This window comes from Ptychodera flava, chromosome 11 (genome assembly GCF_041260155.1).
Source record: "Ptychodera flava strain L36383 chromosome 11, AS_Pfla_20210202, whole genome shotgun sequence".
Taxonomy (NCBI): Eukaryota; Metazoa; Hemichordata; class Enteropneusta; family Ptychoderidae; genus Ptychodera; species Ptychodera flava.
Window position 1 is genome coordinate 10513144 of NC_091938.1, and position 26961 is coordinate 10540104.

Below are 26961 nucleotides of genomic sequence, written 5' to 3' on the forward strand. Positions count from 1 at the left end.
TTCTGATACACATGTACACGTACCAGGTTTAGGATAACTGCACGAGGCGAAAAAGTATCATTTGCACTTGTGGAGGCGGATGAATTGCAAAATATAAATAGTATCACTTTCTTTCTAGATCTATACGTTGTAGGTAGCCGTGTGTCGATAAAAAGTATGGCGGGAAAATTGGTCCGATTCTACTCTTTGATTTACTTGGCATAAAAATATATTGTGCCCGCTGATTTTATGCGCCACATAGTGCTTTTATAACAAATTCAAGCATTTAAAAACGTGAGTAGATTTAAAACGTACCTTTAAATATTTCTTTAGGGATATATGAAGAAACACGTTGGTTGCTGACCACTTGAAGGCACATAAAAACTACTGAGTCAGCAATTTTTTCCCGGTTATATTTTGAGGAAAGAAAATTAAATAATCAACCATTTTTTCTTAGAGTCTAGTATGATGCCTCGTTTTGACAAAGGCATTTTTCAAAATGGCTTTTCGTATCAAGTCTTTTGTGAATGTTTCAAGAAAAATTATGATTTTGCAGTGGCATTTATGTGCAGGTCTGTGAGGTTGATGACCACTGTAGTCCGCTACCTTAACAATATTTGTAGCCAAGCTAATAGTTAACAATGACGATTTTAATTTACTTAGAACTGCATGAGACTTAGCAAGGAATGAAATGAGACCGAGAAAAGTGAAATTTTGGATGTCTTTCATATTTTGTCACTATGCAATTAAGTTTACCCTTAAACAGTTCAAATCGTAATGAAAAGCGTAGTATTGCCACGCAGTAGAGTTATTACTCACCACATTTCAATCAAACCATCAGTTTTTAGATGTTCATATACGACATGTCACTAATGAAAATTTGCATATAGTTATCTAAAAACGTGCTCATTGGCTTCCTGCATTTTTCAGCGATGAGAACAACTGACAGTTGAGGGCCATCAATTGATTGAAATACTTAGATGGAGCGGTTGATTTTCATTACTTTCCATGGTATTGTTTTTAACCAATCGCAGATAAGATTGACATGCGTCGAATTATTCCTTCTTATTTATTGGTTCGTTCAGGAGATAAAACATAATTACGTTTATATCACATCGTTTTAAACCTAAGCAGAGATAACACTGTTATACTGAAGAGTATCACGTGACTGGCAAGGATATATATGTGTATATTGGCTTACAATATTCAACATACTGATATAATTTAGAATGGTTTTCGGATACCAAAAATCCCCAGTGATAGCCAAGCAATAACTCAACCTTCTATAAATGATCGGTAAAACCAATTGATGTATGCGGGGATTTTTTACAGCCTTCCACGTACTGGATTATTTTTCCGAGATGAGAAAATGCCTTGATAGAAACACTGGATTTCAGATATGAAAACAAGCCAACAACATTGACCCATAAATATCTTCTCCTTGGATTTTGCTGTCAACAGCACATGCCACATGCGAAGTGTTGATCATTTCTAGAAATGATGACGCCGTTGCCCATGATTGCAGAGCAGGATGTCTAATTCTTCGTTCGCAATCCCTCCGGGCAGTTTTAAGACTGAACAATGATTTCAACGGTAATGTCCGTAGATTCATGAAGCACGATGAATAAACTCGAAGAATCTCGCGCACAGTGTCATCACGTGTGAGTGACGTCAGCAGGTGAGGTTGCCATCGAAACAAAGTTGCTATGCCCAAAGCATTCCTTCAACGGATAAAGAGAGCGAGAGTAAGCGTGTGGGGTTGGCGAGTGTAAATGTATCTCTTTTGAACCATTGTGTGTTTCCCTGATCCCGGAAAGAACACTCTTCTCTGTTGTTGTGATTTTTATCTCACCTTGAGAACAGAAGTCGTTGTCGCAGTACCTTACTTAAAAGATCCGCTTTTGTGGAAGAGGGATATGACTTTATTGCGACTGCGCACATCACATCTGATTCTGATCAAAACGCGCATAACAGCGGTGTTCTGGTCCTACTGTTACACCGAATATCGTGATTTATTCAGAATAAATATTTTCCAGTGAAAATAAACAATATCGCAAAATTAACACTATCTGTACAAAAGATTGTGCCTATTGACGCCAAAGGCCAATTATGCCATTATGCTAGTCCACTATGGTGTAGTGCAAAGATATCTAGGCATACACAGGTTACTTGCTGATGCCATTATGCTTGTCCACTATGGTGTAGTGCAAAGATATCTAGGCATACACACGTTACTTGCTGATGATGAACAGCTCATCTACACTGAATTGCTGAGTGCATGCGAAATCAACCCGCCGAATAAAACTGAATTAAGAACACGGAGGACTAAACTGAACAAAGTTATTCATCCTAATATGCACACACGGTGACTGAAATACCACTCTTGTCGGTGCACAGTACACCACTCTCGTATGATATGGCCTCGTAATAAGGCAAAGAACATATTACTCGAATGACGACATTCTTTATGTATTTTCTCAAAGTTTCTGAGCTGTGTACAAAAGCAATATGGGCAGTCTCCGCCAAAATGAAATGAAAACGCTGAAGAAAAACGAAATGAGCAGTAATTCCGAAAATTCGAAAATTTACAGTAAGATATGGCGCAACCATAAGAAGAATTATATAAATCCATAGAGGACACTGTTATTAATGTTCTATTTCTGAGGGTTGAAACTCGAGCCCAAGAAGGTAGCAAAACTTCAGAGGTTTCCTAATGAGGAAATTTTAAATGTAGATTATAAATTGCCGACAGGTTTACGTCCCTGAGATCACACAGGTGTTCTGGCGAGTTCCAATTATGTACGATAGAAAGGTGTTCTCCCTTAAATAATTAATTTTTTGCAAGCTGTACAGCTTTCTTTTTCTTAGGAAACCGACAAAGGCCCCGGATTGAATTATGCCAACGCTGGTTGCTTATGTTCTGAAAACATATCGCAATACGAGGCTTACTCGACAAAACTTGACAAACTTTTCAAACCCTTCCTCTCTATTAAGGTCAGTCTAACTCCCATGTCGAGAGCTTGCCAATTCTCGCCACACAGGTGGAAACAAATTATGCATATCGCGACATCGGAAATATCTAATTTCAATTTTGAAGTGAAAATAGATAATTGAACATGGTAAATTTAAGCCATCTGGCGCCTTCAGAAATTGTCCCACCATGTAACGCTGATATACGGCATTACAATCTATATTTTCGTGCGGTAGTATACACGGTGTCATTTAGCGCCTGTCTCACGCAATATGAATTTCGAGTATTGAATCAGCCTGTTTGACGGTGATCTTCGACCGCGAGGGCTTTGGATGTGATTGTAAATCGGCTCAGCTCAAGTGACAGCCCGTAAAGCAATACGGTCTATCATGTAAAGTGTGCCCGATGTTAATCAATTACAGCGGAGACGTTGCGAAGATCACCTTGAACTCCCTCGACGAAAGACAAGGTGTATTGGGAGGCGAACGCGACTCCTCTGGCGGACTTAGAGTAAATTAAAACCGCAATTGGTCTCGTATTTTATGCTTGAATATCTTCTAAAATACTTACCGTGACATTTATCAGAAAGCGTGCGCAAACACAAAGCGCACCTGTTACTGTGCGTTTGCGTTTGTCCATACAATGCCTTAAAGTTCATGTGCGACGGGTACCTGGCATGACACAGAACGTGAATTCGTTAAACTATCTGTTCGATCACACTCGGATGTATAGTACAGATGTAAGCATGAACTTTTACCATTGTTATGCTCTGCAATCTTTGGCAACTGAGTAAAATATATATAATACTTTAGCGACTTTTACGATTTTAATGAAACATTTTTACAACTCTGGCAGCGTGAGTCGCTTTGACAGTATATTTCTCTCAAGCAGATGCCAGGTCAAGACGTGTCCGCGCCCTTTGGGGACCTCTAAAATATAAACACGTCTCTTTTCATTAAGTTAACCGAAGGAAATCTAGTGACGTGACAGTCTTCTCCCTGTCAGCGTCGATAGAAAAGTTACAGGTTTTCTGAAATACGGAAATCGCTCACTGTGCAAGTGCGCGCGTGTCGGAAGCCTTGTCGTCGATCATAGAGCCGCCCTATGCATGCACTTCTGAGAAAAGCGTTCGTCGGTACCAATGACTTCAAACCCACATAACAAGGTACCTTAGTATTGAACGCGCAATTTGCACAAACGATCGATCCTGTCACGTAACGCCCACTTGTCTGATTCGGCTGTCACTATGAACCGTTATTCACGTACAATGAGCGTCTTCCTGCTGTATGTTTTCTGCTAAATGGACTGCAATAAATCAAATTTCCTCAAACACGCTCCATTTATTAAGTCCCCCAAAACCCTCCCCGCTTGGCTGAATAGAAAATTGAAAGTGCGCTTTCCGAGCGCAAAATATCAACGAAGGTGTTGCGGTGTTTCATTTCCTCTTGGCGTGTTAAAACTTTCAATACCGGCCGTTACAGTCTTCTCTTTGCGAAATCTTGATGCTCTAAAAATCGATTGATACAAACAATTTTAAAGTGCGTAGTCTCTCAATAACGTTTACTCTGCTCGTTCTTGATGCACTTCTCCGCATGGAATGAACGCACGAACACTGTCAGCCAGACGGCATGAAAATGTGTTTATACTCTAGTCACAAAAGTGTCAAGTGAAATCATACTATGAATCGTCATACTCTGCATATCCGTCAAATTGTCAACGTTATTCAAAAAATCTGCCAATTCCTCTGATAACAAAGACTAACGTTCATTATGGCAGCTATTGCTCGTTATTTTAGAGGACGAGATAGCTAATTAGGAGACATGTCGAGACAATATCACATGCACGTAGCTTTCATACCCTTCAGCGTTACATTAACTCATGTGATAGAATTCTTTAAAAGAGACTGCAATCTGTTCACCACAACACTACAGAAGATGATATTCGATATGGCGATTTCTTAAATGCGTGAGTCATTCACCAAGCCGTAAAATAATTTCCCTGTTAGCGCTTTCTCGCTTTGTCAAAACAGATTAAGTATAAAAGTAGTCTTGCTAAATGTTCATTTTTTCCATTCCATCTATCTTAAAGTGAATTATTCTTCGCCAATTTAGTGATAGGATAAAGCCCGAGTACGAGGGCTCTTCTGGTATATAAAGTCCAACCCAACGATAAAATGTCGAGGCCGCAGGCCGAGACATTTTATCGTAGGGTTGGACTTTATATACCAGAAGAGCCCGAGTACGAGGGTTTTATCCGACTTAAAAACTATCGCCCCTAAATGATACATTTTCGTTTTCAATGTGTTTACGTCAACCGTCCCCTTTGTCAATGTAACATGTGTAGGATATGAATTAAAACGTTTATTTGTGAAATAGCCTTCCACAATGTAATGGAACATCCTATAAATGCCCTAGGGCACAGCAGATTTTGTGTTGCAGCTGGTTTCCACTGTGTTACCAAATTTGAATTTTAAAACGTACCAAATGTCTACAGAATATGACATGTTCACTTTTGATTGGACAGTACTTTACTATGGCGCTGTCATTCGTTTCTGGAATTTGGTGACCAGGGCTTTACGAGTAAATAAAACACCCTGAATTGAGCACTCTGATTGGTCAATCAACAGTGGTTAGTTTTTAAGTGGTAGAATTCAAGCAGAAGTGTTTACTCAAAATTAAGTTTTGTGTTGAAGAAGATCACGGTTGCAAATGTCGAGCTCGCGATGACGAGCGGGTCACCCGGTAAGGTACTTTGATCGCCTTTTTCACAAAGTGAGTTTTTACTCACGTTCGGATCAAAGTAGTATAGGGACTGTCCATCGATCGTTCCGTCGAATCTTCAAGAAATATAATGCGGGCAAGATCAGACGCTGAGAAGTTTATTAAGTGTATAAAATACGTATCTATCACGTTATATTAAAACCTGTCGAATGATATGGCGAATACCAATGTAAAGGGACATTAATATCGCAATGAAACATTAACCACACAAGGTTGTGGGAATAGCGTAAAGTCACGATTCACCGTCACGTGATCCGCGAAAGTAACAAAATGAGTTACTAATGAGTCGCTCTTACTCCCACAACGTGGACCAACATTATAAACTTCGAAGACAAGTTTCAGGTTTCAAACAGATTCTTCTCTTAAGGAGGGGAAATGGCATATAATGTTGATAATGCTGGGTGTTGTGTTTGCGTGAACAGGGTGTCTTTTGCGCGCAATTAACGGGAACCCGGGTAACTTGTCAAGCCGGGCAGGGAATGGGGTAATTCAGAAGACACGGATATCAGCATGGTTACTTGGCCGTACTCTTCTGGTGGCCACTGTCGTGAGCCAATCGTGACTTCTATTTTAGAACAGTGATGATAACGCTCACTAAAATTACATTGCTTCCTGAACAGCTTAGGAATGGCTAATTATAAAGTTGGAATATTCTGGAGGTTCTAACGGTGACCTGACAGTCGGACAGTACAATCAAACAACAAATCCAAAGAGCTATTTGCCGCCAGGACGACTTACCTTGAGTGGATAGTTGGGTACCATCTTGCACAGAGATATTTAAATCACAAGTCACGAGTCGGAATTACCAATTTCCATGTACGAGTGTATTACAATATTGGTAGCTGACTTATTTGCTATTTGTTTCGGGGAAATAGGGCAATCTAGAGGTGAGCGGAGGGCAATGTGGCTGAGTCGTGGCGCTTTCGAAATACATCCATCGATCATGACATGCGGAGTAATTGCTAGAAAAAATCTTGGTAAAGAGATTGCGGGAATATTACGAACGTGATGCGTTCCGATTGTGCTGTGTATAAAAATAAACAAACCGCCCAAGGAAAGGGAAGGCGTTGGTCTTATCTCAATCTCATACGGTATCGACTGATTCTTCTGCTCGGGGAGCGAGCTAAGATTCCAATAAATGTCGTACTCTATCATATACCTCAGGGGGGTCAGAAGCGACTAAACGATGGCTGACCTTAAATACTTCTAATGCTCCTAGAAGATTTGAATCTTCAATTATGAAAGAGAAGTAATCTTTCTCCCCAAAAATATCACATCCAAGAATCACATAGCTGACGTCATTCCGAAAAGCAGAAGGATTATCACCGATGTATTTCTGTGACCAACCGCGCCACTCCTCTGGGAAATGGCTTTACAGATATGAATAAAAATTTAAATACATCTTATGGGGCATCCCATGACCTTTTATCCACTTTCTGTAACACCGTTTCTGGATAAGTGGGGGGTCTAATTACATGCACAAGGCAATTTGGGTCATAGGAGAGACAGTCATCAAGTCTGACAGTTGTGGAGTAAAATGGAACAATATTGACTGAATTATTCACTGAATTGAACACGAAAATGGTTATCATAAGTCAAGTCTAATTTATTAGCTTTGCTAACTCTTCTGGAAATTACTTCAGTCGCGTCGAATATAGAATTACGACATTTTGTAATTCCCACATGTTCATGTGTATGTAGTACGAAATGGTTAACTGCACGTCATCAACATTATAAAATAATACATTCACAATGCAAAATATTCGTATTCACCTGAAGGAAATAAATTTTACCGGTGCTTGTCGCAAACATATCACTTTTGATTAGCATATAAGCGACTAGCAAAAACAGCGGCGGTTAAATATGCTTCTTTCGGGTCACAGGTTTCAGATACCACGAAAAGGTCACTGCTGGGGTCAAGAGCTGAAATCCACTCATGACTGAATATGAGACTCCGACTGTAACCGTGAATGTCAACGAAATAGAGCAGTAAGCAGGTGTTCTTGACGATTTCGTTTTTAATCATATCAGCAATACCAAAACTTGGAATTACATAGCTTGTGAAAATTAATCGTCACCAGAGAACGACGCCAGTCTAGAAGTTAGGTCATGACGATTGGCAATTGAATAACTTTCGTATGAGGTTGCCTTCCTTACGACTGGCTGAAATCGACATAGTAGATTGTCTTTCGCCATCACATCCCTTATCACCTTATAAGTTATCTTTTGTCCACCATATATACAGATGAAATTATCCAACATCCATAAGAACACTAAACGTTCAAGACAAATTATCATTTTTTATAAATAGTGATGGTAAGCTGAAAAGTTATAAAATAAATGACTCAAGATGAAAACGTACATTAATTTTCTCACCTGCGATCTAGACTTTTAGACGCTGTATGGCATCAACGTTTTTACTGCTACCTTCTACCAACCAAAGGTAATAAACTTTCACACACCACGTGACAGACTAGCGTCAGGCTATAACAGACTTTCTTGTTCCTTTGTTCCTTTATCTTGTTCTACGTTTTCAACTTTTTCGCCGAGTTGACGATCAAATGTTGTAAGGTGACCTGTTCGTTTACAATTTGCAATCACTCATAGTTACTCCATGCTCGATGACCGCCACACATCACTTCATCTGTTCGTTGTCCGTTGGCCATACTGCCATTTCAAGTTATAGCCAGCCGTCCGACCTTTAGATAATTCTGCCGTTCGTCGATTAGCGAGGCACTGACCTACAGTCCTATTATTTTAAGATTCCTTGTGGCAGACGGTCGCGTCAATCTATACATTTACTATTTATGAGTCAGTTCTCTGTACCGCAACGACATAAAAAAGTCATCATTCCATCGGGGAAATCAATTTCATCGTCTGCGCTGACTTTGCAGTGTCCCTCGAGAATTATCAATGACTGTAGCATTGTGAAAAAGCTTCCGCGTATTTTATTAATAGTATTAATTTCGACTTTAATATCTCGATTTCTTTAAAGTGTCGTAGGACGTGATGTTAAACGCACTATTGCTTTTGTCACCCTTTTAAACGGGATTCAGACACTAAATATGTCTAGTCAGGGTGCTATCACATAGAGTCCAGCGATAGTAAGAAACGGTGTGAATATTCTTAGCAGAAACAGACTGACTGCTTCTATTTACATGCACGTCAGCTAATCATATTCGTACATTTGTTGTTCTGCTTTTCCAATATATCTTTGGCGAACACAATTATCTGCCGGGTTCCCCCACGAGAGGAATTTCGCGAAAACCAATTTCAAAAGTCAAATGGGTTTGCCTGGAAATGGTTTGGGTCATGCTTGGTACTGTTTTAGAGTTAATAATGCACATTTCAGGGGAATAATTTGTGATGACATGAGTGATAACACCTTTGAGGCAGTTTTGATGAACCAAATGTATGATGTGGCAGTTTGTCATGTCTTCGTAACGATGCGTTTTCTGTTGACTTTTGTGGCGCTTGAAGTCTTTAATGAATTCCTCCCTCATCCGAATTTTACAACTATGTGTTGTGTTTGTCCATTTGGATCACGACATGCACAAGGAAATGTATCAATCCTTACAAATCCCTTCATCATGCTATCAAATACATACACACATACACACATACACACATACATACATACATACATACATACATACATACATACATACATACATACATACGTACATACATACATACATACATACATAAATAGAACAACTGACAACGTGATCTTTACATATTAAAGGTCGAAATAGGGAAATGTTTGCGACAAACCTAAGCACTCTTGTTGCTGTACAATCAATCGTTTGGGTTTATGACTTATTTCAGCGATGAAGAGAAGGAGAAAACTGTGATATAGTTATGTGTGAGCGTTGCCACTTCCCCCCTGGCTCTTTTTTTCCTGTTGAAACCAGGCAATCTCGTAACGAATCGTCTGTTCATTGTAGGGTGTGACCTGTGGGCAACTTAATTAGCTTGGTTTACGACCTTGTGGAAGACGTGGAACGTTAGCAAATCCGGCGTCTTTTATCGACCATGCTGGAGAGACCACTAATTTATGAGGTTCTGGTCATTTTGAGCCAATTTTACAAAATCCCTTTTCACAAAACATCGATTCACTCATAAACGCAAACTGACAGACGGCATAATAGACAGGCGGCCGTCTCCAGAATGAACACCTCGTGCGAAATGTGTTTTCAAGCTGCACGACGAGATCGCCTCTGACAGCATATCATGCGGTGACTTTTTTGCAGTCTTCTCTTGTGAGACATTGAATGTTAGAAAAAATGTAAGGAAAATTTATTTACAACGTGGATGATACACTTTTCTGAATCATTAGGCCTCATTCACGATCGTTACATGACAGAAGGTTAATAAAACAGCCAGAGACAAAAGTGTAAAGGGAATTATTTGCCATAATAATGCTGGTACCTCAAATCACCTCCAGTTTGATTTATAACGGAAATCGTGAGATAAAAATCATAATTCTTCCTGCCGTGTCAAACCAGCAGCCATCAAGTCAGGTTATCAAGAAACTGTGATCAAAAACTGTTATTCAATTTCACACAACGTATGATGACGTAGAGAGTTTCGAAACTGTAAAGGTTTTTCGATGAATGGACCGCGGTTTTTTATGCGTGAGTAAGATTTCCATAAGTAACTTGCCAGTAATGTTAACATTATTAAGTCATGCAAAATTGGGCTCGAAGAACTTGGAAACTCCATGGCAGTAAATAATCGTTACTGTGTAAGTGCGATTTACACCTGTACGTAAAACAAGCACACGGCATGATATTAAGAGATATTAGGAGCAAACGTGCACAGCTTATGACTATGACTTGAATCGTGCCATTCTCATGCAAAACCATAAAAATCTATATTGAAGTCCCGCCAAAATGTGCGTATCGTGTGTGAAATAGAGGATAACCCAATTTCATATGCATAAGAGGGTCCATATGCATAAGAGGGTTTTACCCTACTTTGATAAAGGTAGGTGTTGTATTTCTGTTTTATATATTTCACATTGTAATAGCACCATCGTTGAAACATTACTTCCCTCATATCGTTTTTCGTTTGCATGTCTATAGACATAGGTGACACACTTTAAAGTCAAGTTTCTGATGTCGTGATTACTGATTATTGACGATAATGACATCCACATCCACCCGGGGCGAAACGCATACTGCTGAAATGTGGATAAAGCGAATGCTAGGCTCCGAGACTGAACAACACTGTGGTTTATCGCAATCCTTAAGAAATTTACCATCATCTTAAGGGGTATGTTTCTATTTATTTAATACGAACAGCCCCCTAGCACAACTGCTACCATAGTGACGTTTGAACCAACTGTACCTTCTGTGCATGGTTTAGTTCCGATACAGATGCCTTTTCAAAGAGTCTAATATACTTTCCGATTTTTGTGGCTTTCAGTTTCAATAGATGTCGATCGACGACATTCACAGGGGATTTTCTGTCTAGAATACTCCTGGTTAATCAGAAACCGAACGAAAAATGTTATGAAGTCCTGCCTAAATTTATTATATGAACCTCGTCTTTCAATACCTGTGTGCCACATGTAGAGACAATATCATCCCAGCGACGTTATAAGCCTTTTTTCTTCCTTTTCGGATCTGATTAGTTCTTCTTCGACAAGATATGCGTATATTTTAATGCCTCCTGTATCGCGATAAAATCCCTAGCGATCCACTACGTCTATATCTGTTTATCCGCGACTGAGCCTCGTAAGGCATTACAAACAATGCTATTTCGTCACTTTCTTCATTATAAGAACACTGACGCTTCCAAAATCACCTCATACGATTATCTTGTGATTTAAAAATTCACTCGCGTATCGTTGTCATCAAAAATTTGACGCAAGAAATTTTATAATTGGCACTGGAATCTATGATATTTTGATGAGTCTCAAAATAATGAAAGTATTGATGACGTCGACAGCATTAGTGTATATGAACCAACAAATCTTGAAAAGCAGGACACGGTTCGTTCATTTTCTATTTTTGCAAGCATATCATACCCAAGTTCGATTAGTAAATGGAATGTATCTAGATTTATATTGCACTGTGAACACTTCGGTTGTTAAAGAGTATTATAGGATGGCTGACCGAAACATTGAAGTGTATCATACTCAACCCACACCGAAAATCCGTGATTCTGTTTCACTACGTTTGCAATTGCCAAAGTAATGTTCGATGAATTTGACTTTTTATAGATATCTCATGAATTATAGACATATTTGAGACGTTGGATGTTTCCACAGTTACGGATGCGTTGATCTATCGTCATTGCAGTTACTGTCAGTGATGTTGCTTGGCAAGACGCACATCCAAAACTTATATGGGAAAATATGAAATACAAACGCGCGGAGTAAAATCTGAACCACGCCACATATCTTCTGTTAGGGTACTTCGCGCCTCGAAAGTGAAAGACTTAAACTTTTGCTCAAACTTTCCTTGAAGAATCATTAAACCATTCTCTTTCAAAATCAAGAATAAAATTGGGGTCACTGTGCAAAGTTTTATAATAGGGAGAAATATAACTCAAGTTTTACCGATATTTAAAATTCAAAATGGCCGCCATCCCTGTGTTTACTCTATGGCGAAAATAAAAATTTCAAATTTCGAAAAATAAGCCGGTGAAAAGTTTTCTAACATCAAGAGCTTTAAAATGAACCCAACAAGTGGTATATGAGGAAAAAAATATAAAAGTTAGAGAGTCCAAATTTGTGTCCCCAAGGCGCGTTCTACCTTAAATAAAGTTGCAAAACTAATTCGAAACTAGATCAAATCCACGCCTCTTTCTCTGTTTCTCTCTTTCAAATCCACTAGAAATTGACATAACAAACTTTGAAATTATCAAAGGCAATATACATTCCAAAGTGACGTCGAAGAGGCGGGAAAAAGCTGAAAACTGCTGATTTACGTATACAGAACGATCTTCTGATCTTAATCGAGGAATTGATGAAAACCACATTGACTATCATTAGTAACTGTGTCAAAACCATTACGGGAAAAATGCAGAAAATCTACATACATAGATACATAGATACATAGATACATAGATACATACATACATACATGCATGCATGCATGCATGCATGCATGCATGCATGCATGCATGCATACATACATACATACATACATACATACATACATACATACATACATACATACATACATACATACATACATACATACATACATACATACAGACAGACAGACAGACAGACACTGACAGACAGACAGACAGACAGACAGACGCACATACAAACAGACAGACGCGACATACATACACATACTTACATACACATACATACATACATATGCATACAGACGGACAGACTGACAGACGTATTACGCACGTTTGTACGTACATTATACATATTACACATCATCGCTTTAAACGTGTACAGAAAGGTAGTTTAACGACATTCTATAAATCGTAACTGGCGTGTGTGTTATATAAATGCTTCATCTGACTTTGTCGACTAATATGCCTGCCAGGAATATACTGGCAGAACAAAAACCAGCCACGTCATACTTGCCTACGTTCTAACACCATTTATTGGTATGTTACGGCCATACCGAACATGTATTTCTATCCGATAAACGAGTGTACAGTTGCAGTTTAATGAACAGAAATGCGCGCCACCTCTTTAAAGGGACCTCGTGTGAAATTCTAGACGAGTGATGATATATAGATGTAATTTTCATATGAATTTTCTTGGTAAGTGACAGAAGCGTTATTGCACTGCTCCCAAAAATCTCAAATGACGCAATATACGGTTTTGCAAATCTACGGGAGCATCATGGCGCAGAGCGTTCATCTACAATCTATGCATGTGTGCAGAAACATGAAATGCAATATTTGCGGCAGGAGCATTGGTATAGAAACACCTATCTGGCAATAAATGCACGGAGAAATGTCAGTTGTGGACCACTTTCACAAGACTTACGATTTCATGTAGTTAGATATAGATATACGAATTGTAAATATTCGTCACTACATGTTGATAAACGTGATTGTAGAAAAAGGAAGGCACTGATGAATTAACTTTTGAAACTTACCAAATTAAAATTGGCCGCAGCTCTATTTTTCTTCACCTTTAAAACTCGCAATGGTCTTGCGAACTCGACCGAAATACTGTGTTCTTCGTTGGAGTCGATGACAAATTAATAAGATATACCTCCGCGCGACTTGACACGCCGTTCTGTGACAGTGTCTAAATCTTGATCGCTACAGAAGAAATGGAGAGCGGAGATTGCTTTAACGCGAAAAGGTTACGTGGAATGTTTAATCCCCCTCCCACTGTAGAAGATGCAGCTAATGCTAAGCGTCTTAGGTGAAGTGAGGGCGTTTCCCGGAGGGGTGATAGCCAATAGCCTCAACAGACAACGACACGAATTAAAGAATTAAATTAACTATAGTACTTGCAAGGGTTAGAATTTCAAGCAAAGTGTACTGATGTCTTCCATGAGCAGGTTAAGACCCCCCTGGGTTAGCTAAGTCTTTTTGTCATTCTCGAAAACAAGCTAGAAAATAAGCCGGTAATATCTTGAAGAAACGAGTTTTGTTGTCAATTGATATCGGAGAAGAGCAGTGCACACGTGAGTGACTTTGCTTCTCTCCAAATTCGATGAACAAAATTCAGCAAGCTGTCACTGCTTGTTCCATAGAAGCTTACGTGGTTGAGCGCCAGTGTAAATTATGTTGGTTTTTGTCATATTTACTCACATGTGGTGGATCACAACCCGAATATTAAATATCAATATTTTAAGAAAACCGAAAGCGTTGGAATGTTTGACGTACTCGTTATGTCGAGTAAAAGCACTCATGACAACGCTCTGTCAGACACGATGGCGTGCACACACATTAAAGAGACATTTGTGAAGGACATCAACATGATAACCTATAAAATGTAAGCTGTTGGCAAAGATGAAATGAAAGTTTAATGTTCAAATAGAATGGAGATAATATCACGGTATTTTCCATATCGCTTTCTGAGAGCATGAAATAGCTTTTGAGAAAAGGGAACACAAGTATATTTCAAGTGCCACACATTGTGTCCTTCCCCCGACTGCAATGAAAATTTATCACTGTGTAGAACGTCTCGAAGTCTGTAAATAAGACCCAGTCATGGATACCCAGCTTTCATAAAACAGCGTGCACACGTACACCCGCTGTCTGCATCATTTAGCTTTCCATGTAAGTCACACAGCGTCTATTGGCGTAATAAAGGGTGATGGTGTCTGCGAAACAATAAGGGCGATTGGGTATTGATTTCTTGACCTTCGTGTGTTCCTTAGAGCAATAAGTTAATGCGGACTGATTGCCCCGACTGTGTCGAGTATCCAGAGCATAGTGTTCGGTTTTATTGACGGTTGCAAGAGGCCACGAGATTTGTTGATTTACAAATGCTGCGCTTGTCTTTTAGGAGAACAGTAACGTTCATTTTGATAACTTTAGCTCCGTTTTATTGTGTGCATGTGTGTCAACTACGATTTCTTGTACAGCTCCTTCGAGCATTAAATGATACACGTTTATTTAAACTCGCCACCGCATCCAATCTACAGTAAGGCAAGGCACGTTGTTCAATTTTTTTTAGAAAGAACATTTGAGTCCGGACCGAAAGGCATGGATACTTTGCGTTTCCACATAAAACAGAGTCCAATTATAGCAAGAACGTAACCACAAGGCGAAGAAAATTATCACTCTTTTATGTAAATAAACAAATATTTCTTGCCGTTGTATTCCACCAAAAACAGCGATGTAACATTATGCACGTTATGATTGACAAACGTTTGATGCAATGAGTCCTAAATAGCAATTCCTTAAACGTTCAGCACGAAGCTATGGGTTTTCACAAGTTTTCTCTTCTCAACAAATGGGATGGTAGCATGAAATCATAAAATTTTAGTAGATTCTCCTCACCAACACGACTCGCACTTCTGTGAACGCGTCAAGCAAAAGAATTCACTTATCCTACATCAACTCAAGGTAATTTCAATTTCCATTTCACTGCACGTCACACGGTTTATATATTTATATTAATGGCCAAAGTAATGCCCAAACGGATTGACAACACCTAATATTTTGTCAATATGTATGGATGGCGGGTCCACTTTTGATTAGGCAAGGCCACAGGAGGTCATTCGATCTAGCTAGTAAAAGAACGGGTTCTAGTGTATATATACCCTCTAGAAGTGAGTATCGAATGCGTGGATGCCCAATCAACAATTTCACCCTCACGTAAGATTGAATGCATTCGGCCGTTTAGTTTCTGATACACCTATTGCGAATTTAGTGAATTACAATTAAGACAAAGGGTTATGGATGCATATAACCCAAGGATTAATGCTAAAGTGATTACATTATTCGTCTCTTCCCGCGTAACGAATCACAGATCGCACTAAATTTGCAGCCCTCAACACATGTTGATAATGGATGTGCTATTGATTAAACGTCCTATCAGGCGAAAAGTGAACTTATTAAGTGTACTGATCAAAGTGATTTCCTTGTTTAAATTGCACGTTTTTCTTAATACCAACAAGTAGTTTTTCCCTGACCATCAACACCTACGCTGAATGTAAAATGCGATGAGAAACTATAAAAAAGGCTGCACAGTAGCTTATGCGTGACATATTTGTCTGTCGTGTTGCGTCCCATGCCCAAAGCGAGGCTACGCAGACCTAAAGCGAGATTAAATATGGCCGCCAAAATTGGCGAGGGAATACGTATATACCTTGGGTACAAGGATGCCATAGTGCCATTGGGCTAGTTCAGAGACTACAAATAGGGTTATAGGTTTTCGTCATGGTATATAAGCTATCTGTTTCCTATGAATGTTGTGGAAAGGCGTTCTATGTAAAACTGCATTCCGTAAAAGTCTACTGGTAACCCAGACCCGTTTCCGAATCTTGCGTTGGCGTCTGGGCGCTGGAGACCAATTACTCGGCTTGAGTGTTCCGCGGAAGTTTGATGTTTGAGCAATTTTACAAATCACACACCCCCACGTGAAAGCTTGTTATGAGTATTTATTGGCAGCAACATGCAAGGAAGTCATATGGTTCTTCTGGTCAATTTTCAGAGCTGACCACAGTAAAAATATACTCGCGTCTGATTGAACACATCACTCTACAGAGATACTAATTCAAATTTAGAGAACGCGCCATGTTCACGGAGATTAGTCATTCTCTGAGCACTAGAAGTGTTTTATTAGCAATTTCCCGGTTGTATTACTCGCGATCATGGTTGATTTAAAATTATAGCGTTTTGTTTGTCAAAACTTTTTTATCATATCATTTTATAATATCGTTCGATAAATACGGCACTATATTTTAACACGAAGAGGAATTTAAACATTCCGGATTGTCATTAGTACCCTCCTTTTCTTTCAGTAAATGTGATATATAGGTTACATTAGATCCAAAAATTTCTTCGTTCGTGTATGTATATTCATTCTTGATAAGGCATTGTGCCATGTATGAAAATAATCAATTATAATCACATTTTGTATTCCTATTTCTGTCAATTCGTATGATAAAATAAAGAGAACAAAAATATATTTTGCACATATTCACCTGTGATTCTGAACCATATGTCTTTATAGCTACATTGTATAGAGCGCCCTACTTTTAAGTTACCAATTGAATTCAAGCAGTGTTCTACTTCAAACTTCACATACCAATTTCATATATCATCGCATCAATTTCTGTACGACTTGTGCAGTAAAGGTTTGGAATGCATCTGTTTTGTGCAATATGAATATTTAGGGCACATTGGATTCGTGTACACATAGGCACCAACAAATAATGTGGATTTATTGGTTAATTATAATGCAGTTTATAGCATCTACACTGACAAATCACACACAAACACACTCACTCTCTCTCTCTCTCTCTCTCTCTCTCTCTCTCTCTCTCTCTCTCTCTCTTCTTCTCTGTCTCTGTCGCTCTGTCTCTCTCTCTCTCTCTGTCTCTCTGTCTCTCTCTGTCTCTCCTCTCTCTCTCTCTCTCTCTCTCTCATCGAGAACAGAAAGAAAGTCGAAGCTACTCACAAGACAGTGAGATAATATATTTCGTTTCGCTAAATAATAAAAAGTTTGTGCTGACCACAAGCTCAATAAAACAGCGATATAAAATCGCTCCATCGATGAATATTCAAACTTTAATGTCGTTGACAGTTTCAAAGATATATGTGTTGATGATAACCAAGCCGAGAGATCCTAGCCTGGTTGATTACGCGCTGCATAATTGATGTGCATCGTTTATGATATAGCGATATCGAATTTCTCAGTAATGGGTCACTAGATATCACTTGATTTTCTAGCTTGCGAGTGGAGACCATAGCTGGACCTGGCTGTTACCATTACATAATTCTGGCAACGTCGCTGTGAAGATAAAACTCTCTCTCTACCTTTAAGTCAAGAGTAGTTTGCCTATCCGCTCATTGAGAGTGATAAATTCAAACAATATCGATTGCAACATCCTCAACTCATCTTGTAAACAGAAATCACACTTACAAATGACGAGAATCAGATCATATTTCCCTTTTACCAGTCTTGAACGTATAGCATGACGTTCATGGATGGCGACAATTTTAAACTTTCTCGCCTACAAATAGAAGAAGACTCGCTCTAATAAACTCAGATTGCATAGATTTCGATCGCCTCAGCTACGCACATTAACTGCCCACTACAAGAGGTAAACACACATTTCAATTATGTACACAATATATATCGCCTGCACACCAGACTTATTACACTTCACATTGTGAACGTTAGATGCACATGCTCATTCTATTGATAGCCTCGTTTGAATAAATGAAATCACGCCAACGCCTGTCAATCAGGCGGCGCCATTTGTTTCCCAATAGTTCAATCAATAGACCTTAATTTATGGACAAAGGACTTCGAAATGCCTTGGAAAAATGCCTATAAATTTAGCTCTTTGAAGATGCTGTAGCCATACATAAAATTGTCAATGATCTTTTTCTCGACATCTGTACTGTGTCAACCAACACTTTTGCTGTGCTATTCAGCTAGATAAAATACCCGGGCAGTGTCTGTCGCCATTTTAGGACCAGTTGAACATTCATAAACACATATAGAAAATGTTGTAAGCAACGTTCTTGCTCTTCCGAATCACTCGTCGCGATGTGCAAAATGCAAAATATATAACATTTTGATAAAACATTAAAAGCAGACGGCTTGCAGAGTACTTGAGCTTATTGTACGGCGCCATTAGGGCTACACGCTCTGTTGATTGGCCGTATTTGTGTGGAATTGCACGACAGGGGAAGCGTGAGTGTTTAGACATAATTTGCCACCTGATGTCAACGATCTTGTGAATTTGAATGGTCATCGATCATCGTGCCCTTTTCTGTTGGTAACATGGACCGACTCTGTTACAACTGTTTAAATGAACTGTCGCGCTTTGCCACTTGACGAGTAAGCTGGATAAATGTAACGGTGTGTTGGACAGATACATGTATGTTTCGAAATATTCCTTTTTCAGTATTTGGACATCGTCATAAAAATCATGATATTACCGAACCCGTCCAAGGCCATCTTTATTTCACTCCATATTTATTGTGTGCAAACATCAGTTTAAGCATTGGCTATTAAAATATGGTTGGTCTTTGTCTTAAAAGGCTTAGATAACATATTCTTTGTGCACGCCTTAACGTTGATGTGAACGACACACCAAATAGCGCCGCGCATACCTACTTTATGAATGCATTCTTTCTATTATTTTGTTCGACATCCACCGCTGAAAAATATTTTCATATCAGTGAGGCAGCAAGGTCCAAGCCCACTAGTGTGTGTGTAGACATCAATGTAAACTCTAGGCTAGACAGTCAAGTAGTTTATTTAAGTTGACGTTTATTCGGTAAATTAAAATTATTGCAGTTGCCCTCTGTTTGACTGTTTATTGAGATTAATTTCCCGTCGCAGACAATACAGCTATCTGGGTGCTTGTAAATTTGCTTGGGTGGACTTGAATAGTGTCAGAAATTCATTGCATTGAGAGTTTCCTCCTAAATTGTTAATTTGCTGCACATTCGTGTCAGTGAAAAATTGGCTGGCATAATGGATAGCTGTCACTGTACTTTTTTGCTATTTTATGGCACAGTTTAATAACCCTCCAGTCAAGCTAATTGCCACTTTATCGACTACCAAGCTGAGGAATCTGGGAAGTGAATGGGTATCGACTTCGGTGCCGAGAAAAGCAGAGCATTCTTGACGCACGTCAATCAGAGAACTAAAGATGTTGCTCTGACCTTCAGCTTATGTAGCATTATGAAGGATCAATTACATCTTTATTCGATTGTCTGAAGTACTGCATTGACTTCCCCGCCATCCCTGTTATGTTTGCTTCAACATTCTCTGGAATGCTTGTGCATAGCCCAGCTAGGCACATATGTTCCAGCAGTGATAAGTGGGTCTTTCGGACGAATATATTTATGTATAAGGTGCGCGATTGATCTTCTAATTATGTCGTGCAGATATAGGGAAATCTTTACAGTAAGTACTGAAGTTTATGATACGTTTATGGCTGAAGTATTTGCCAATAAAAAAGAAGTTGTAGGTTATTTATGGCAATTATGCACACTGTAGGCCGTAATATTCGCAGTAAATGTACTTCTACCTTTTGCTGTTGCTTAATCGATCTTTTTCTCGATTATCATCACCATTATCATCATCATCATCATCACCATCATCATCATCATCATCATCATCACCATCATCATCATCATCATCATCATCATCATCATCGTTTCCCTCAACATCATCATCTCATCATTATTATTACCATCATCGTCATAATCATTATCGTCATGATTGATATAGAAGTAATAATTGCTGCAATCAAAGTCATCATCATTATCGATAATACCACCACCGCCACTGCCACCGCCATCGCCGCAATCATCAACATTATCGTTATCCTCGTCGTCATTGTCGTCACGTTCCGCTATCGTTATTGGTTGGTTTTTTGGTTGACAGACACATGGATGATGCTGTATTGCATAAACTATGCACCGATGGCATCATGTCCAAAACCACATACTTGATAAAAGAAGCCGTCATAGTGAATAAAAATAACAAAAGCAACTGGTACACTAAAATTGAGTCACTCGTAACTAAAATGGAAGAATCACAAATATTAAATACGCACGACATCTGTACAGATAGTAAATTATCAATTAAAAACAAGTTGTGTAATATCTTTAAGTCCAAACGGAAAGAAGATATATTTTGTGACACCAAAAAAAAAAGGAAATAGAAACAAGTTAAGAACATATAGAATATTCAAGAAGGATATAGCACTTGAAAAATACCTTATAGAAATAAAACCACAGCTGAGAGACACATTAACAAAATTCAGGCTCAGTAACCATAAACTCCACATAGAAACTGGAAGACAATCTAAAACCCCTATCAACGAAAGAATTTGCAAAAGATGTACACATAATAATATTGAAGATGAGACCCATTTCCTATTTATTTGTGAATACTATAAATCAGAACGAGATACATTATACAATACTATTCAATCAGTACACCCAACATTCCAATCATTATCACATAACAGTCAACTAGAATTCATGATGAATAACAAGAAATTATACATTCCCATAGCAATGTACATTAACAAGTGTCTACTTCTGAGAGATCAATAACAAACAAGTACAACGACAAACAAATATTCTTCCCAGTTTGTGTTCCATTTATGTATGTACCTTTATTTATTTATTTATTTCTGATTTTGATTTTTTTGGCTACTTATTGTATTGCTTCTTTCAAGTCTCTATATATGACGATGTTACCCTTTCCTTAGGGTAAAGTGTGTCAATAAAGCAGTATAAAGCAGTACAAACACCTTTTAAATACGTCTCGGAAAATCACATGATGAGTGAACCTCTTCCACGATTCCTAGAAGCGAACATTCACCTGATACAATTTGTCGCTCGACATCATATAAATAAATAACTGTCAAATGCACTTTCCATGGGGGGTTCGTCGAGGGTCAGATAACATAGAGAGAATCGATAAGCGCTGTCTGTTGTGAAATTATGGTCCTATTAAATTATTTTCAATCTCTTGCATTCATTCATTTATTTACTATGAATTCACCATTAATCTTTCATGTATTCTAACAAATACAAGTAGTGAATGTCTCTGTTGTATAAGCAATTGCAGAAAGGGATGTGTCAAGAATCATTTCTGACTCCTGTCGTGTTATTCATTTATGAATCAATAGTAGTTAATTCAATGTTGATGAGCTCGGTTTTGTTCGTACAAACTGCATATCCAAGATGTTCCATTTGTAACATAAAAGCTCCCTAAATACGTTTCTAACGAGCCCAGCTAGACTTTGATTCTTGGGAATTTCTTAACCGCTGATCTTCAACGGCGAGTTTTATCTGTGACCCCTGCATGTGTGAGGCTTTTACCGATAACAATTAGGGCAAATCTTCTGCAGGAAAGAACACGATTGTTAACTATAAAAACCCTTGGGATGTGGGTGATAGCGCGACGGGGGAAAAAGTTAATGGACGCTAACGCCTGCCGGAACTAGTCGTGCCAATTTGGCGTCCTCTCCATCAAAAAGGTGTGGTGTCAAGAAAGACATTACCTTGTGGGATTTTTCGAAGAGATAACATACATTGTGAACTTGATCAAGCCTGGTTTTGCAGACCCGTCTTTTGCAAGCATTGCTAATGAAAAGAGTCGACATTGTTAAGTTTTCAGCAAGGCCATCCATGCAAACTAGGCGAAACCCATCTCTCATTAGTATCGCTAGAAAACCACAACCGGAGGCCTAAATAATATCATATTACAAGTTGCATGTTCATTTGAAGTTAAAAGTACATTTATCCTGCAGGTTTCGAAAATTCAATGTTCTTCAATTTACACCTGCAATCTTGATAGTTAGAACATCTTTTATGGTGACCGTTAAGTTTGGAATGGACATTAGAATGATATGTCTAATACGAGTTGATATTTCTGATTGCTGCTAGTGCAATGATATTTCCACTGTGTGTGATCTCGTCGCCATGGCTGATTTCACCATAAAGTTTCTTCGATAAATTTTACCCATGGAATATACGCTCAGCAGAAACAACAAACGGACCAAATTTCAGCGATTTAGCATGATTTTATTCACTTAACATAATATTCTTCAACTTTTCAAGCCAAGCAGTCATTTTCATAATGATCTGTATTCAAAAAAAGTACACAACCCAAAAACTACTGACGTTTTTTACACACGGAAATGGGCGCGTGAAGGAAACTGGATTGGAATTTAATATTTCACGACGGAAGTGAGGCTGTTGACCTGAAAACGACAGTATTATCGACTACTAGATAAAACAATTGTGAATAAATGGACGTAATGATGAAATTAAATCGACCAAAACTTAGTCATGTTAAGACTTTCTGGCCATTGGAAGCATTTGTGCGGCAGCTGTGATTGGACAATCATTCGACGTTTACTTTCATTCGCCGAGTGCCCTTGCCGTGCGGGAATCCGTGCATGCATACAAAGCAGTTTGTAATAGCAGAAAAACGAGATTCGCAAACTAAGGAGATGTGACTGTGACACGACTCCTATTAGCTCCAACTCCTCGCCGATTAACTCGCCCTTTTGTCGAGTTATTCGAATAAAAGATGTTCTGAGGCGAGCAATTGCATAGCAAAAAACATGGTTTTAGGAGACAATGTATCTCAATGGGCAAAACAAACGGAATTTCTCCGTGGCCAGATGGAATTAAATTTGCGGTTACCGATTTTTGTATGTAAATGTGAGTCAAGCGGCCTTCGAGGTTTAAGCGAAACCTGCATACAAATTAACGTGGTTAATGTGGCAATGTGCATTCGACTTAAATTTTATTAAGTTTTTGGTTGTCATTTTAGCGATGTAAAGTCTCTTCTATTTATATAAAAGACGTAAGAGCGCAACTGACAAATCTTCAAGAAAAAGTCAATACTCCAGTAATCTTAACGCGCCCTTTCGCGACCGGGATTTTCTCCTTATCTAAAATAAAATGCACATCGCGCTTATTATGGGTACATTTATTAATCAGACTTAACCCTAAGAAGTAAATGACATTTTCTTACGTAGCCTACGGAACTGATAAGCTATCAGCTTAGTTCAAGCAAACATCTCGCTGAACAATCATAAGAGAAAATGGAATGAAAAAAGGCAACATGAGTACAATTTTAGTCTTCCCTGATCGTTTTGAACTTTTTTACAATAACTTGACAGTCTCAACAATTGCTAAACTACCGAAATGACTAAGATAAAAATTAGACTTCTACTTAAACACAATTTTTTTCTCCGGACAATGATATGAAAACACATATATGGAACTTTTATGTTTCGAGATTAAAAGATGACCGTACTTTGTAATAGCGCTCACCTGGTTGTAATTAGCACGGCTAACTGACTCCAACCAAATCCGCATCACCGGTTATTGCCCTCGCAGATACATACAGCTATGTCGTACACTGTCGTGATATTGTGAGCAATAGCGGAGTCTGTTCAGAGTTTGTAACAAATGCCGACAACATGCTTTGATGAATAACACTGGCTTTAATGATATTTTACGAGGCATGCAGTATATTCAGTTTACGATCTGTGCATGATTACAACAGGAAGGCGCTGATGTTGTTCCTGAAATGTGCCTGATGTGAGTAATCATCCTCAAGTGACTAATCTGAGACAGTTTATTTATCTGTGTCCTCGGTAACATTTATACCGTAGTATGTTTACGGAAAGTTATTGTCTTTGACTCGAATCTTGCTTCCGAATCAATCAAGGATGATCACACTGTGGTTTAGGCAAATCGCACGGTTGTTTTTTGTACAAACGTAGTTTTACAGTGAAAACCACTAAAGAATGGACAATGAAATAGATCTAAATGCTATCGCACTTGTGTAATTGGTCTGAGAAGTTCAAACATTTACTGCAGTATCAGTACTTATAATTGGGTTGCGGCAAGGCGGATGATAGTGTTGTTTCACAGTAGGCTTCCACTGTAATTGTCTAGATATGGTTGCATACCCTAATTCCTGCATGTCAATTCACCATTGTTGACAAAACTTTTGCAGATAGCCCATGTACCTACACGTACATTTTGACAACTTTCTCCCCTCTAGCTTCTGGTTAATATACACCTTTTTTCGTGCGGACCAAGAGTTTTTTGTCAAATAACTTAAAACCATGCAACAGCAAGGACAAGAGTCTTATGGCAACTTGACACTGACTCAGCTGTGATACAATGTAACGCAGGGTGGTAAAGGAATGTAATATGATTCCGTGTACATGAAGTGCACCACACAGTGTACTCCCTGGTGTGTGTTTATTATGGGTCCGTAAAAACTCTTTGATTTTCTCCGCAGTTGCAACAAGTAAGTGCAAATATTGAGGCAAATTTTGGAACAACTTTACAGACCTATTACACAAGTGTGATAACATTTAGTTCAATGGTACCGCCCATTCTTAAGTGGTTTTCATTGTAATATCATTGATGATGTTACTGTTTTTCAACATATATATGATATATTACGGTTACGCATATTTGGCCGATTTGAATTTTAAGTCGATATGTAAACATAAGAACGTTTCCTAAGATTTTTGCATATCAAACAAGGTTTGCGAAGATAGTGCAACTGTGAAACACTGTCTCTTTTTTAATATTTCCTCATTACATCTGTGATGAGACATTCGGTTTTGGTAATGTTTGTTTTTGCGAAAATGTTTTATCATATTACAAATGTACTTGTGCTTAATGTTTTAGTCTCAATATTGCTCGTTCATGTGCTAGGAAAAGAGATTTAATTCATGTGGTAACCGTGCTGATGTTATCAAGAGGGGACTTAGTGGGCGACTTTCACTTCTTGCAAATCTGCATAGCAGTACTACTGACGCTATTCAAGATAACTCACAACTTTTATAACGGCACCTCTTTAATAATTGTCGATGTGATTTGAGTTCACTTGCCTTGTTGCGACTCGTGCATATATTTTTTTCTATGTATGTATGTATGTATGTATGTATGTATGTATGTATGTATGTATGTATGTATGTATGTATGTATGTATGTATGTATGTATGTATGTATGTATGTATGTATGTATGTATGTATGTATGTATGTATGTATGTATGTATGTATGTATGTATGTATGTATGTATGTATGTATGTATGTATGTATGTATGTATGTATGTATGTATGTATGTATGTATGTATGTATGTATGTATGTATGTATGTATGTATGTATGTATGTATGTATGTATTCATGCATACATGGATGCATGCATGCAACATCCATGCATGCATCTATCTATCTATCTATCTATCTATCTATCTATCTATCTATCTATCTATCTATCTATCTATCTATCTATCAATCTATCTATCTATCTATCTATCTATCTATGTCTTCGTAATATTTATCTCTGTATGTACCTTTGTATCTGATATACCTAGGATACATATACTGATCAGTACATAGGTAGAAAGGTAGTGTATGAATGGAAGGTTAGATCGATCGATCGATCGGTCATTAAAATAAGGAGATAGGTTAACAGGTAGATAGAGATACAGTAAGGCAGATAGATATATAAATTAACGGTTTTGAAGGTGATTGAGTTGGTAGGTAGGTAGGTGATAGGGTGGGTGAGAAACGGGAAAAAAATCTGTTTAGTATGAGAATGCATTCACTCATGCGGCATCATGCCTGTCGTTGATCATAAATAATTCAGTAGGACGTAAATATGTACGAGAATGCGTAACTTTTTGTTAGTTTCAGTTCAGTCAAAAGACTGAACTTTTCATTTCATTTACTACAAAACAAAGAGGCAGCTGAAATAGAGAGGCCCAGGTATCTCTTTACACGCTAGTGACTGGTGTTCTCCTGCATTTAATACTCCTAGAATTCAGCAACGAAGATGATGCAAATGATATATGATTGGTTTCCCTTTCAAAAAGATGTGTTTCATTTCTGGAGCTCAGATTGTACTGACACCGGCATCTTCTGCTTGCATGCTCTTCTCATTTGAACATATACCTTGTATCTTATGATGCCAGAACGGAAACAAATAGTTGGAGATCCCACGGGCTTTTGGCTTATTCCATACAAGGGTGTGTTCTTTCACAGTTACATTCAGTGTAAGGATCCATACCGGGCTTTTCGCTCCCTTG

The 26961-nt window shown here is 38.4% G+C and overlaps 1 protein-coding gene across 14 annotated transcripts in view; it reads right to left on the minus strand.

Annotated features, from left to right (window-relative positions):
- LOC139143493 (neuropeptide S receptor-like) overlaps nt 1-26961 on the minus strand; it is a 215979-nt gene that overhangs the window by 53079 nt on the left and 135939 nt on the right. For all 14 annotated transcript variants that reach the window (XM_070713877.1, XM_070713861.1, XM_070713873.1 and 11 more), the window contains one exon: nt 13815-13983. The gene's annotated coding sequence lies outside the window, so the exon portion shown is untranslated. The remainder of the gene's footprint in view (nt 1-13814; nt 13984-26961) is intronic.